This window comes from Myodes glareolus, chromosome 4, assembly GCF_982192425.1.
Source record: "Myodes glareolus chromosome 4, mMyoGla1.1, whole genome shotgun sequence".
Taxonomy (NCBI): domain Eukaryota; kingdom Metazoa; phylum Chordata; class Mammalia; order Rodentia; family Cricetidae; genus Myodes; species Myodes glareolus.
The window spans coordinates 1,008,932-1,023,031 of record NC_142029.1 but is presented as its reverse complement, the minus strand read 5'-3'; positions in this window follow the sequence as shown (position 1 = coordinate 1,023,031).

The window sequence follows — 14,100 nt, the reverse complement described above, 5'->3', positions numbered from 1 at the left end:
TAAAATATAAATGAAATATACCCACAACCTCCTCCCTTAGCTGTCCAGAAAGAGAAGGCTATTCAAGTGTCTGCCTTGGACACCGTAAAATGTCAGTTTGCCCTTAGCAAGGATACAGAGATTTATTTCTGCATTTTCAATATTCCTTTTCCACCAAACGTGCTGTGAATGTTCTTCCATACAATTAAATATTCCTTATCAACATGCTTTATTTTACAATCTAATGACATTTGATCTCTTGATTGAATTGCTATAATGTATTTAACCATTCTCAATGGTTGTATATTTAGTCCTTTCTAGAATTTTGCTTTATTTTCAATGAGTTGAATTTATAATGAATTCTTGGTAACTTTCTATAGTACTAGAGTCTGAGCAAGAGCTCCTTTGAACATTTGAGAATATTTTGATAAATGTTGTCAAATTGTTTTTCAGAATGCCTGTATCAGCTGCAGTCCCAACAAATTTAAGAGTCTAGTTCACTTTACCAATGTCATCATCAACAAAAACTTTGAAAAAAAATTGTCAAGCCTGATGTGGTGGTTCACGTCTATAATCCTAGGACTTAGGAGGCCTGCCATGAAGATTGCTTTGGGTTGCAGGCCGGCCTGGGTTACAGAGACCTTATCTCAAATAATAAAGAAAATAAGAAAGAATCAAAGAAAAGGAGGAAGGGAGAAAGGAAGAAAGTTGGGAAGAAAGACATTTGTTAATTTTAGCAAAAGTGGAAGTGTGGTGTTGTTTTTTTTCTGTATCTCTTAATTGGTGGGATAAATATACTCTCCTATATATTCATCATCATGTCTGCATGTTCTGTGACTTGTCTGTTCATGCCCTTCAGTTATTTTCTTCATCTTCTTTCAAAAAATCATGATAGAGCTGGAGAGATGGTTCAACGGTTACATTGGCTGCTCCTCCAGAAGTCCTGGATTCAGTTCCCAGTGCATACATACCTGTAACTAACATACACACCTGGCTAACAACGACCGGTAACTCCAGCACTAGGGGTTCTGAAGTCCTCTTTTGGCCTCCGCAGGCACAAAGCACACAGGTAATGTGCAGGCATACATTTGGGCAAAACACCATCCACATAAAATAAAACAAATAAGTCTTTAAAAAAATCCATTGTACTTTAGACACTGTAGATGGTATGTGCAAATTCTTCATCCCACCCTGTCATTTACTTTCAACTGGGGTTGGGAATGTTGCTAAGTGGTAGAGAATTTACCTAACCTGGGGGAAGCCAGAGCATCAACACATCAGCCCTGCCAAAGAAAAAGGAGTAAAAAGTTTGATCTGGTGATGTATCAGTTTAGGAGTTGTTTCTCTTGATTTTCCACTTGGAAGAGTCTTTGTCTTCTCAAAGGGATTCTAAAATTGTCTGGAATTCTTAAAAAGTTGAAAAGAGTTTAGATTCAGGCATTAAGATACTTTCGAACTTTAGGGTGGTGTGACAGCTCTCTTGCTAGCGGTAACTTGGCATCCAGGCTCCTTGCCCCACAGTTCTGTCACTTCCAACATGTGGCATCCCCTGAGTCAAGCAGATGAAGGTGACCTCATGTGGGAGGAATTTATGGGCCAGGCCTAAAAACAAAGCCGTTTACATATGCTCACATTCTACTGGCACGAAGTTGACCAGAAGGCCGTAAGTAATTTCAAGGGATACTGAAAACATAAACGAAAAGAGCATTGGGAAATAAGGCTCAGTTCTGTGCTCAGAAGAAGAGGAGGTAGGATCAGCGGGAATTCCCAGTGTTATCCTGACAGCCCTAATCCTCCCCTCTGGGGTCCATGGTCTGTCAATAGCACCAGTGTGGAGGAAAACACAGGGACTGGACACAGATGTCATGTGCAAACTCCTCACTGGCTCTAGAGCTCTGAATATGCCACACTACCATTCTCAATTTCATTTTCCATTTGGAATGAGAGGCTAAACCAGTGACTTCCACCTCTGCTCTTCCACTGAAGACATGCCACCCAGAATCCCGACATACTAAACGGATACAAAGAGGGTTACTCCGAGCAGAGACAGGAGAGGGCTAGGAATCCTGTCTCCTTCACTTCTCAGGCTGGCACTTACAGGATCTTTTTAGGCTAAAAGTTCCTATGGAGCATACTTGGAAAACTGATAGTCTATATCCCAATGGGTCTCCCATAACTGCCAATGCTCGGGCTTCTGAATAGTACAAGTGACCCTTGAACTGATCCCTTCTTCTGTCAAAACCACAACCCTAGTACTGGGTATCCATCCTAGAGCCTTAGTGTCCGCCATGGAGCTACACAGTAGGCTCCCACCAAAACTATTGATCACCTGTCTGGGAAGTGGAAACTTACAATGGTTAGGCCTGTGGTGTCAAAAGCCAGGTGTAAATCTTGGATCTGCTAATGGATAACCAAGGTCTTGGATTTTGAGCAAGTTTTTATTTGTAGTTCTATGAAAACTGGAGAAATGATCTCAAAATCTTGCCTTTGCTTGCGTTCTTCCTCTTAACACATAACACTTTATAATATGCCATATAAGCTACTTATCACCCTGCTTTGTGTAACTCCATTAGAATGACAGTCCCACAAGGCAGCTACTTTTGTCTGTTTTCTCCTTGATGTGTGCCTAGCACCTGTTTCCCTGACCATCACAAATCATTACTTGGTAAATATTTGTTAAATGATGTGGAGACCCTTAAAGCATCCTGAATGGAGTGAGGAACACTATAAGCATTTAGAAAATATTAGTTGGTAGAATTTTTATGAAGTGTTATAGATGATGGTACTGTGCTGAAAAGATTAAATATCAGGCTTGATCCCAGGACTCAGGAAGGTGAGGTCTGTGTGTGTGTGTGGCCAGCCTCGGCTACATAGAGTCTGGCAAAGAAGGGAATGGAGGGAGGGTTGGTGAGGGAAAGAGAGGGGAGAGAGGAAGTGGGTAGGAAGGAGGGAGAGAGTAAAAGGCCAGAAGTTGTTCCCACCTTTGCAAACGTTTTAGTCCGGAAGGGAGACAAATATAAGACGAGGAGTGAAAACTGTAAATTGTGGTGAGTGTCCTAAAAGTTTAGTGTGCTATCAAAGGGTACGACAGAAAGCATCATTATTCTCCAAGGCATAGGGAGTGTTCGGAGCTGGCTTCTCTGTACGGCAAATGTTTCATCTGAGATCTGACAGGTGGACAGCAGTGAGTCAGGCATTGAGGGACGGCATTCCAGGCGTGAGGGCAGCGCCTATCAGGAAGGTACACGGAGTGTCTGAGATCTGAAGGAGAAGCTGCTAGGAGCTCAGCTGGGGAGAGTACAGAATCGCCTCATTCCAGAGGGCTGAGTCTACTCAGTAATGAGTCCTGTAGACCAGGATGTGACTTAAACAGAGGAGTAATGTTACTGAGGTCACAGAACTCGGAGAACAGTTAGGTCGGGAGAAGCAGTGGCAGCTTCTGAGGCTGCACCTCACAGCCTGTGCCATGTTCCTTTTCCGTCATTTGTTTTCCTGAGTCTTAGATTGAGGAAGTTTTAAATCCTCCTTGGTATTTACTAACCAAGGTATATGATTTGATCTGGAAAACACAGGTCTTTCTAAGAGCCAGTAAAAGAATTACCATCACGAGGATGTTGCCTCTTTCCTTTGCAGTTGAACAAAAGCAGACACTCTCCACATTCTAAATCTGACTTTGGAAATGCTTTCTCTGACAAGGTGTTTTCTAAGATGTTAAACTTTGGAGATGGTGCTTCTGTTCTGCAACTGTAGCTTTTAACCTCTAAAATGTCTGTGCTGTTAATTGCTTGTCCTAATAGGGAAAAGTTAAGATCACATTTGTTTTCTATTGCTTTTTATTATTTGTATGTATTGTGTTGTGTAGGCATTTGCACATGTGTGTGCATGTGCACAGAGGACAGAGACATCTGGTCCCCCTGGAGTTGGCGGTACGGTCAGCTGTGAGCAGCCTGATGTGGCTCTGGTCCTTTTCAAGAGCAGTACATGTTCTTAACCTCCGAGCCACCTCTCCAGAACTGACATTTGTTTTCTCATTCAACAGGTATGTATGAAATTTCTTCCTTAAGCCTGGAGGAGACCACTAGCCATCTCTTCTTCTTTATAAGAAAATATATCCTTTTGGCAATTATGTTTGTTTCCGTTTTTTTAAACACAGGGTCTCACGCTCAGGCTGGCCTTAAATTCATGGTGTAGCTGAGGATGACTTTGAACTACTGATTATCTTGCCTCCATTTCCCAAATCCTGGGCTAACAGGTGTGTCTGCCATGCTTGGCCTACCTCTGTCATTCTTACTTAAAAAATTTGGCACTTTGGCTTGTTTGAGCTTTGGCAAAGGTAGGCGTGAGGTGTTTCCAGCTTACACGAGGATGCAGGTGGCAGAGATGACAGAGCTGGGAATTGGATGGAATCGAGAGAGATTCTGGAGATAGAATTGATAGGATTTGGTAAAGACTGAACGGGGGAATGAGTGGGCAGCTGAAGGATGACTCAGGGGCCTCTGCATGGGCAACATGGAGGATCACCCATGTAAAGAAATGGAAGACAGAACACCCTTGGAAACTGCTTCATCCCACAGCATCAAGAGCCCCTGGGTGAACCTTGAAGTTCGGGATTACGACTGAACATCCTTGCAGAAGTGGGGGTGGGGTGAGGATAATGTGGGTTCTGGATGACTCAGAGGTGCATTTTCCTCTGTGGACATGTCTGGTGATGGATTGGCACATAAATAGCAGAAAAAGCTCCAGTCCAGAGTCCCCATCGACAGCAGCGCCGCAGGGGCTGCATCAGTTGTCTCTGGATGCTGGGAGCTGGGGGCAGTGGGAGGATGGTGACATATTTCAGATCACATGGAAACAGCGACATCGGGTTGTTTGGGAGACACGAGCATCAGGCTGAATAGCCAAGGAGAAATATGCAGGGAACTGAATTCACTTTGAAAGATTAAGATGCAAACCGATGGTGGATAGACTGCATATAAAAAGAGTTTCTTGGGGCTGGGAAGATAGCTCAGTGTTTGCTGCACAAACCTAAGGACTTGAGTTCACTCTCCAGAGCACACGTAAAAAGTCACAAGTGGTGGCACACGTTTCTATTCCCAGTACCAGGGAGGCAGACATAGGTAGATCCTGGGGGCTCGCTGGCTGGCAAGCCTAGCTGCATTGCAGAGCACCAGGACTCAGTGAGAGACCTTGTCTTAAAAAACAAGGTTGATGAATCCTGAGAAGTGACAGCAGAGATTGACCTCTGGCTTCTCTGTGCAAGTCCATAGACAGGAATCTCTACTCTCCTGCTCTGACTCACACCCTATAGCCACCTGATCAGGAATTCATAGCTCAATGACTGTAAATTGGTCTTAAAGAGTGTGAGATTTAATTAGTAACTGTCAGCTCCTTTAATCTGTGTCCCCTTTCCCACTTAGGACCCCCCTTTTTTATTTTCTAGTTAGTGAAAAATAAAATATGCATTCCTAGATAATCACATGGGGCACACCACTTTTAGGTAGTCTGTTAACAGTTTGCTTCCTGTCCACAGCCTCAAGTCTGAGGTTCTATGAAGTCATTTTCTGCAGGACAGCCTTCCCACTCCTCTCACCTCTGAGTCCCTCTCAAATGTTGATAGTCGTCGCTGACTCTTTTTCATTGCGATCTCTGAATAGACAGCATCTCTTGGTTCTCACTGGTGTGGCCTTTTATTCTGTACATGACTGTGGTGATATTTTGTTTGTGCCGTAATTCGTAGAGCTTGCCTGAAGATCAGAGTGCAGAGCTAAGTCACACTAGTTAGCCATAAAGGCCAGTCAGTGGTGGCACACACCTTTACTCTCAGCACTCAGGAGACAGAGGCAGGAAGATCTCTGAAAGTTCAAGACCATCCTGGGCTACATGAGGTTGAATCAGTCTAAAGTAGAAACAGAGCTCATGCCTTTGATCCCAGCACTAGGGAGGTGGAGACAGGAGTGATATGGCTGGGTAAAGAGAGGAATAGAATGCTGGAGGAGACAGGAGCTCAGGGCATTCTGTCTGAGGATTTGTAGGGACAGGATGGCCCCTTTGGTCTGAGGATACAGTAGAGATAAGAACTAGTGACTGGCCACACTGATTCTCTGTGCTGTCAGCATTAATCCCTATACCTGACTCCGGGTTTTTATTGTAAAGACTGATTAGAATTCACGCTACACATGCCCTCTCACTGAAGCTACCATTCCAGGAAGTTGGAAAACAGGGAAGGCAGGTGTTGATCTTGATTTTACTCTAGTTCCCTGATTGGTTCTGCATCAGAGGCAACACAGTCAAATCTAGCTATCAGCCCAACACTTCCTAGTGCAACAGAGGAGGATGGGCAGTCTGCCAGAACACACTCTCTACTAAGCAGCTGTTTCACACGTGTACACGTGCCCTATCCTAAAGTCACTCGCAAGCCACGGGTGCCACTAGTGTGCTCGTAGGGTCTAGAAATGTACAATGTGACTTGCATGTTTTCAGAGTCCAATCAGGGCATCCTGGGAAGGGATCTCGGTTTTTGGTTTGTCATTCTCTAATTGTGTGGTCTTGAACAAGTTACCTGATTTGTGGGAGCTCAGTGCCTTACCATGCTTCTTTTGCAGCCATGTCCCCTGTCACCTGCAGCTGAGTCTCCTGGACCACTTGCTACATATTCCTTTTCGAGGTTCTACCCAGAATCAATGAATCAGAATCTCTCAAGGTGGGCTGGGAATCAGCATGAATAGCCAGCTCCCTGAGTGAGTTTTCTCATTAAAGTGTGAGGACCTCAGAGTCACTGCATCTTAGACACTTGAAAGACTACAGAGATGGTCAAGACCCAGGATCACTCCTCACCGAAACCTTAAGAACAAATCCAACTGAGGCAAAGCAAGGAGTAATAAACCCAGAAATCAAGGAGCAAAGCACTGTGGGAAGAAGGGATGGGCTCCATCGTGGGACTCCGAGAAGCAGATATTCTAGGGGCAGCTTTCAATGGGGTCTCAAGGGAGAGGTGGAATTCCTTTTACCATGTGCACATAAGAAAAGGAACGTAAAGTGACCATAGACCACAGGATGCTGTCTCTGTCTGCGTTTGTGGTGTAAGAATCATCTCAATACTTAGCAGCATAAAAACCCCCACAGTTATTTTACATTCTTGAGTCCAGGGCAGCTGAGTGGTTTGGTAAATCTGACATCCTTTGCTACTTGAGCAAGCAGGTCATCTAGTGTGTCTAGGACGGTCTCATTGATTAGCTAGTTGTTAACTGGGGTGAGCTAGCCTGGGCTGCTTCGAATCCAAGAGAGCAGAACTTGCAGGCTGTCTTGTGAACTGAAGCTCTGTAGGGGGATGTGTGGAGGGAGGGAGTCACACCTACACTAAAGATTTTAATGCCTAAATTAAAAGTTATACAAGTCTGGTTAACAGATTAAAATGTCAAAGTAATGGAGACTTAGAAAGTTGTAGATCTAGAGCCAAACTATCTTGGATTATCTTTACTCTCGTAATCATCATTCATTGCCCACCTTTATGTCTGACCTTATTATCAGTTGAAACCTTCTGGGATGTATTGACAGGCTAGCTTTCAGCAACTAAAAGAGAGCATCTGAAACCCACTGCAGAGATTTTTTTTTTCTCACTTTGCCGTAACCCGAAGTTGGAATTTTCTTTGGGCTGCCAACCAAATCAAGACATGGAGACTTATTATTAATTATGAATGCTTGGCCCTAGCTTAGGCTTGTCCCACTAGCTCTTTTAATTTAATTTAATCTCTTTCTATTCATCTACATTTTGCCTGGGGCTTTTTAACCTTTCTTTCGTTCTGTATGCCCTACTTTTCTGCTTCCTCCTGGCATCTCCCTGCCATCTCCTTTTCTTTCTTCTTTCTTGCGCCTAAATTCCTCCTCCTACATACTCTCTCTGCTCAGAAGTCCCACCTATACCTTTTCCCTCACTGTTGGCTATTCATCTTTTTATCAGCCCAATCAAAGGCTTGAGGCAGACAAAGTAAAACAGCATCACATTCTTACATAGCTAAACAGATGCAACACATCTTAGAACGGTTAAACCATTAATCCGCAACACCATCTACTTGATGTTTCCACCAATATGTTTGAAAATGTCCTGGTTTATGACTTTATTTTTTCCCCGTATATATAAAAAGTTCATGAAAGACTTTCCATATTGAAACACATTATTCTTGTCAACCCAAGTCTGTGTTATTAAGACATGTCACTCACATTTGGCTCAAGAATAAACTATGCCTTAATTTCCTTTGAGATGCGAATTGTGTTTTGCATGTCATCCCACTTCAGAGATAGCTTCGGGGCATCCCCTAAAGAAAAAGAAATCTGAGATTTGGAGCGAGTGGACCTGAGGAAAGGAGATGTCCTGCCTCTGTGGTGCTGAGTTACTCTGTGGGAAACCTGGCCTCAAGCACAGAGAGCTGGCGTATGTCAGTAAGTGCTGGGGAGTTAGGAACCTTGATGTGCAGCTTAGTTCACAATTCCTGTGATATAAATACTCCCATCGTGGCCCAACTCAAGCTGTCACATGATACTATTGAATGGAGTTGAGAAGAGACACACTTGCGGGGTTTCACGGTCTAGAAAAATACAGTTGCAGCATATGGTATATAGACTAAGGCCATGACACTCGCTCACCCATCCCTTAGAATTGGTGACATTTCTTTCTGAAGATTTCGAGCTACCTGCAGCTAAGAAACTCTAGCAGAGTGAAGGGGAAGAGGCAAAATCTTACATTCCATCACAGGGAGAAAGCATCCAAGATTTTGGAAAGTGTGGTATTGGCTGGGGGGACAGACTCAACATGGTGCCGAGGACTGTGGGTCCTTCAGAATAGCCCGAGGAAATGTGGGTTTTGAGTCATCAGGGCCCGAGGGGAGAGGTGATTGGGCAGACAGTGTGAAGTGATTGGAAACACTGTTCCCATTATATCTTCTCTGAATTTGTCTGTCTGGATCCCAGATGCCTTATCTATATTTTGTGGGTGGTATGTTTTTGTTTTTTGGGTTTTTTTTGTTTTTTGTTTTTTGTTTTTTTGAGGCAGGGTTTCATGTATCCCAGGCTAGAGTCAAACTGGCCATGAACCAAGGATGACCTTGAGTTTCTGATCTGCCTCTGTCCTCCAAGTGCTGGGATTTCAGGTATGTGCTCACCACGCTACCGCTTGTGTGTGCCTGTTTGCTCTGGCTCATGTGGTCTTGATGTCTAGGAGTGACATCCACCCCAAACCTGACAAACCTCAGTGCAGTGAGGGACTTCCCCAGCACATCTTTATCTCTGATCCCTGTGCAAACCCATGCAGAACTGTGCACCAGGCAAGAAAAGAACCCCCCCCCCCCCCGCCGCCTGTGCTCACTAGGCCCAACGCCCATCAGTATTGCTGAAACTGATGGCCCTGTACTGTCCACTGTCCTATTTACCTTCCTACAGAGGCCCCTCGCCTGGCTCTGGCCATAGACTTTAGTATTTGCTTTTGACTCAAGGATTTTCTGACTCAGACGTTAGGTGGGCTGATGAGGGGTCACTCGGGGGTCATCTGAGAGGAATGTGGTTTCCTGGGCTGTGAAGCTCAGGAGTCTGCCACAGTTTCTGGATAGTCCTGGACCATGGTTGGGGTTGGTGAAAGAACTGAGGTTAGCAGCTCATCATCCTCTGAAGGCCCCTAGTTCTGGTGCATGTGAGTGTCTGTGTAAGGGTGCCTGATTATAATTATTCTAGGGTTTAGGACAGCTCCTCCTCAGGGACTTAGGAACAGAGGACAGGCAGACATGTAAGCTGGCTAGAGACCTTACTTCAAGTATGATTAACAGAGGCAGAATTGTTTGAGGCAGGGGTTTCATTGACTTCACCGTTGGCTCGAAGCATACCCCACCCCTCAACACGCACACTCTCCATTTTCTTGCAAGGCCTCCTTACACGAGAACATTTTGTTAAATGCACTCCCACACACGCACACAGCTCCCTGTACATTGTGTTCCTGCCACTTAGCTTGTCACCAGGTCCCCTCCCTGGCATTGAAACTGAGGCAAAATAAAATGAGATGTGGTCATGCTAGGAGAAGGTATGTTGAAGCCCACAGGCCATTGGACCACAGCAGGCAGCTCACCTTGCTGGTCTGAAAGGTAAGATGTGGAAGGCCCCTTCCCTATACTGTCAGTCTCACCCATCTCAGGATAGAGGCTTGTTTTGAGAAGTTCCCTTTCCCTTGTCACTCTCCCTCTCTTTGTCGATCTGAAAGTGGAAATACACTGCTGTGCATGGCACCATCTGCTTTAGGAAGGAGTCAGAAAGTTGCTAAATGGCTGCTGCTGCTGCTGCAGCAAGACGGCCTGTCTGCCCTATGAAGCCCATTCTGATTGTCTCCTGTGTGGGCAGTATCTGGCAAGGCAAACCCTAATTAACTGGAAGAGAATTCTGTGGCCTCTAAACCGATGAACTTATTTCTCAGGTGCTTGCAACAGCTGGCAGGGAAAGAGCTTGCGGCTGCTCTGGGAAGCAGGTGATTTTTTTCCTCCCACAGAAGTTGCTTCAGTGTCTGTAGGAGGTATTGACTGTGGGTGCTGTTCAGGTCCAGAAAATTGGTCTCAGGAGGAGCCAGAGAAGTGACATTAGCAACCTGGCTCTTTCAACAGTGGCTCTAACGAGGCAGAGCAGGGAAGGCATCTTCCCAACTCTCAGGAAAGTGATCTTGACTGCAAACAGGGCACATTTAGTGGAGCCTAAATCATGACACTGGAACTATGGTAAGAGTCCCCTGAGGAATTTTTTTTTTTTGATGAGAAAGCTGTTATGAATCTTGTTTGTGGGGATGGTCACTCATGAAGTTCCATCTTCAAAGGCTCAGCCTCACTGTACCTAAAGAACTCTGGCTTTGGTTCTGATTTCTGACAGTGTATGGCTGAGCATCCAGGCTACCCTGGAACTCAGTGTATAGCCTGGGATGGTTTTAAACTCATGAGCCTCCTGCCTCAGTCTCCTGAATTTTGAGATTGCAGGTGTGATCTGCTATGTCCAACAAGGATTCCTAATTTTAAACATGCACAGTATCCTTGGCGGTCTCTGATAGTCTCACGTGACCTGTGCCCTGCTTAGAATTCCTGAGGTGTCTGTGTCCCTTTCGTTGCGGTTATTGTTGTTTTGCTTTTTGAGGAGGAACAGTTCATTTTGGCCATAGTTGGAGATAACACTGTCTATCAGACAAGGAAAGCACGGCACAGGATAGACTCACGGCTATGGCAGCAGGAGCTTGCTCGCATCTGGGCAGATAAAAAACCAGACAGAACAGGATGTAGGGTAAGGCTATAATGCCTCACTCCCCCATTAGCAGCGATCATTTCCTTCAGCTGAGCACCACCTCCTAATGGTTCTACAACTTCCCAGAACAGCACCTAGGGCCTGTGGGGAACATTGCACACCCAAACATAACCTTGCACTCCTGGCCCCGTAAACACATGGCCATCTGATAATTCAAAAATACTTTCAGTCCAACTTTAACCATTCCTGTACACTTACAATGCCAACATTGTTCAAAGGTCCAAAGTCTCTTCTGAGACTCAAGACAAATTCTTAGCTATGAGCTTTTGTAGAATAAAACAAACGAATACAAGTTGTATACATCTGGTATACAATGGTGCAGAGCAAACAATGCTGCTCCAGAAGGGAAGAATGGGGGTCTAGCAAGGAAAGATCAGGCCAGACAAGACTGAAACCAACAGCGTGAGCACTAAACCGAGAGGGTCCATGCCCAGCATGTGGGGCTTGTGGTTATTGTATGGTGGAGAAGGCTCAGTTGTAGATATGAAGGAGAGCAGAGACATCTGGGAGAGTCTAGAGTGAATATGGCTAGGCTGAACTGGGCTATGTAAAGAAGAGCCACAGGGACAAGGGCAGCCCCAGCCTCTGGGATGGAGAGCTCAAGGTAGGGTGCCAGTCATATCCTGTAACAAGTAGGGACTGAGGAATGCTGGGAGAACATGGTGATCAAGTAGGTTTTCATATGTTAAATAGGAACCTCAGTTAGCCATTTGTCCTGGGTTTGAGATCTAACAGTTATAACATAATTTCCACACCAGTGGACTTTGGCACCCTTGCCCCTTATATCCAGTGTGTATAACACGTGGCCATTTTCACAAGCTGGCTCTTTTCCATGCCTTGTGACTATCCCATATTTCTGACATTTCTAAAATCCTGGAGTCTCCATTGCAACTTAGACCTTACATCTATAGCTTTGTGCACAGCTTACTCTGGGGCTCCAAGCAGGGAATCTGAGCTTACTGTGCACAACCTCAGGGCTTTCAGGAACCTTGGTGCAAACCTCTGTGACCTCAGAATTCTTGTATTTTTGCATGTATGAAAAACTAGCACCATGAAGATGACCCCAAGGAAAGCTTGAGATGCAGCCTGGCCCCCTTGGACAACAGCTGTCCTGTCTACTGTGTCCCTTCAAGGATTAACCTAGGAAAGCACTTCCTTTCCTTAGTGGCCTTGCTCAGGAAGGATGCCCAAGAGTGTTGTTGGGGTTTCTGTTCCGCCTAGTCCTCGCAGTCGTTAAGTCCCAAAGAAATCACACAGAGGTCTACATTAACTATAAACTGATTGGCCCATTAGCTCAGGCTTCTTATGAACTTTTATAACTTATATTAGCCCATTATTCTTGTATATGTTAGCCACATGGCAGTACCTTATTCAGCAAGGCAGTCACATCTTACTTCTTTTATAGTAGGGTTAGGACTGCAGAAGGAACTTCCTTCTTCCCAGAATTCTTCTGTTCTCATTGACCCACCTCTACTTCCTGTCTGGTTGTCCCGCCTATACTTCCTGCCTGACTACTGGCCAATCAGCGTTTAGTTAAAATATAATTGAAAGAATACAGACCATGGTCCCACACTGCTCTCTTAACTCAAGCACTCCTTTTTCAAATTAAAAAACAAATCCAAATGAATCCGCATCATTACACCCCCAAGTTCTCTGTGGCTTGTGTTTGCCCTCAGGCTCCCCTTCTATTACCCTCTTTTATAGCACCCATCCCACCTGCAATTTTCACCATGTTGGCAATTCTTTCTTCAACAAACTGACATTTTTCATATTGATCTGCGCCTTCTCATTGTAAATCTGATGGCGGGCAGTGACCATAACCATGCCACAACCCAAATACTACCCTGTCTCAGAATTTCCTTCACCAAACAACTTTTTCCATTATTTTTAGATGAGCCTCACTCATACTTTCAGAACAGAGATGGGATCCTGTCTGATTCTGTGATCGAATGTAAGACAAATGATCTCCAGCTGAATTCCTGATAGCACCCTTCCTGAAACCTCACAAGCCCAGCCTCCATTGTACACATGCCTGTCAGCATCCTGGTCTTCCAAACTCCCACCAGATAGTTCATTAAGCTTTGCTTATATTATTCTAGGAATTTGCTAGTCCACAGCTCTGAACTCTTCCATTTTTCTCCCCACACCAATTCTGAAGGCCTATAAGTCATGTGGTTAGGGAAAGCATACAAGTTACAAGCCTCCCAAAGTCCTTCCTCAGGGCTATAAAAACAGAAAACAGTTTCTGAGGGAGGAGGATACTCTTCCACGGAACTTCCTGAAAACTCTGCTTTTCAGTAATGCTTGTGCCTGCCAGTCATCCATCCTTCCCTAAGTATCCTTCACCCTCAAGTCACTACTAAACTAGACTTGGGTGTCATCATTTCTTTGGCCTGTCATTGGTGCCCTATCTGGGAAGGATATATTTGTTCATGTCGTCTCAGGAAGTCACACAACTGTTGTGGGAATTCATTCAGCTGATAGCTTTTGGGGTACCAGCCTGTTGGGCATGGTCTGAGGTGCTGCATCTGGACTGATGAGCACAGAGAAGCATGCTTGCTCTCTTGGGAGTTCGGAGCAGAAACCAGCTTGTGCTGTTGTTCACATCTCCCTGGGTCAGAGCGGTGGGATGCAACAGTTTCCACCCTGTCCGGGGTTCAGTGAGTCTGTGTTTTCCCCTTTGAATTCCCATAATAAAGACAGTTTGTGACTCTCTAAATACCTCATCCATTACACAGCAGAAATGAACACTGGTGATCAGTTTCTTTTTCTCTTATTGATATCACCCAAGCCTCTAACTTATGG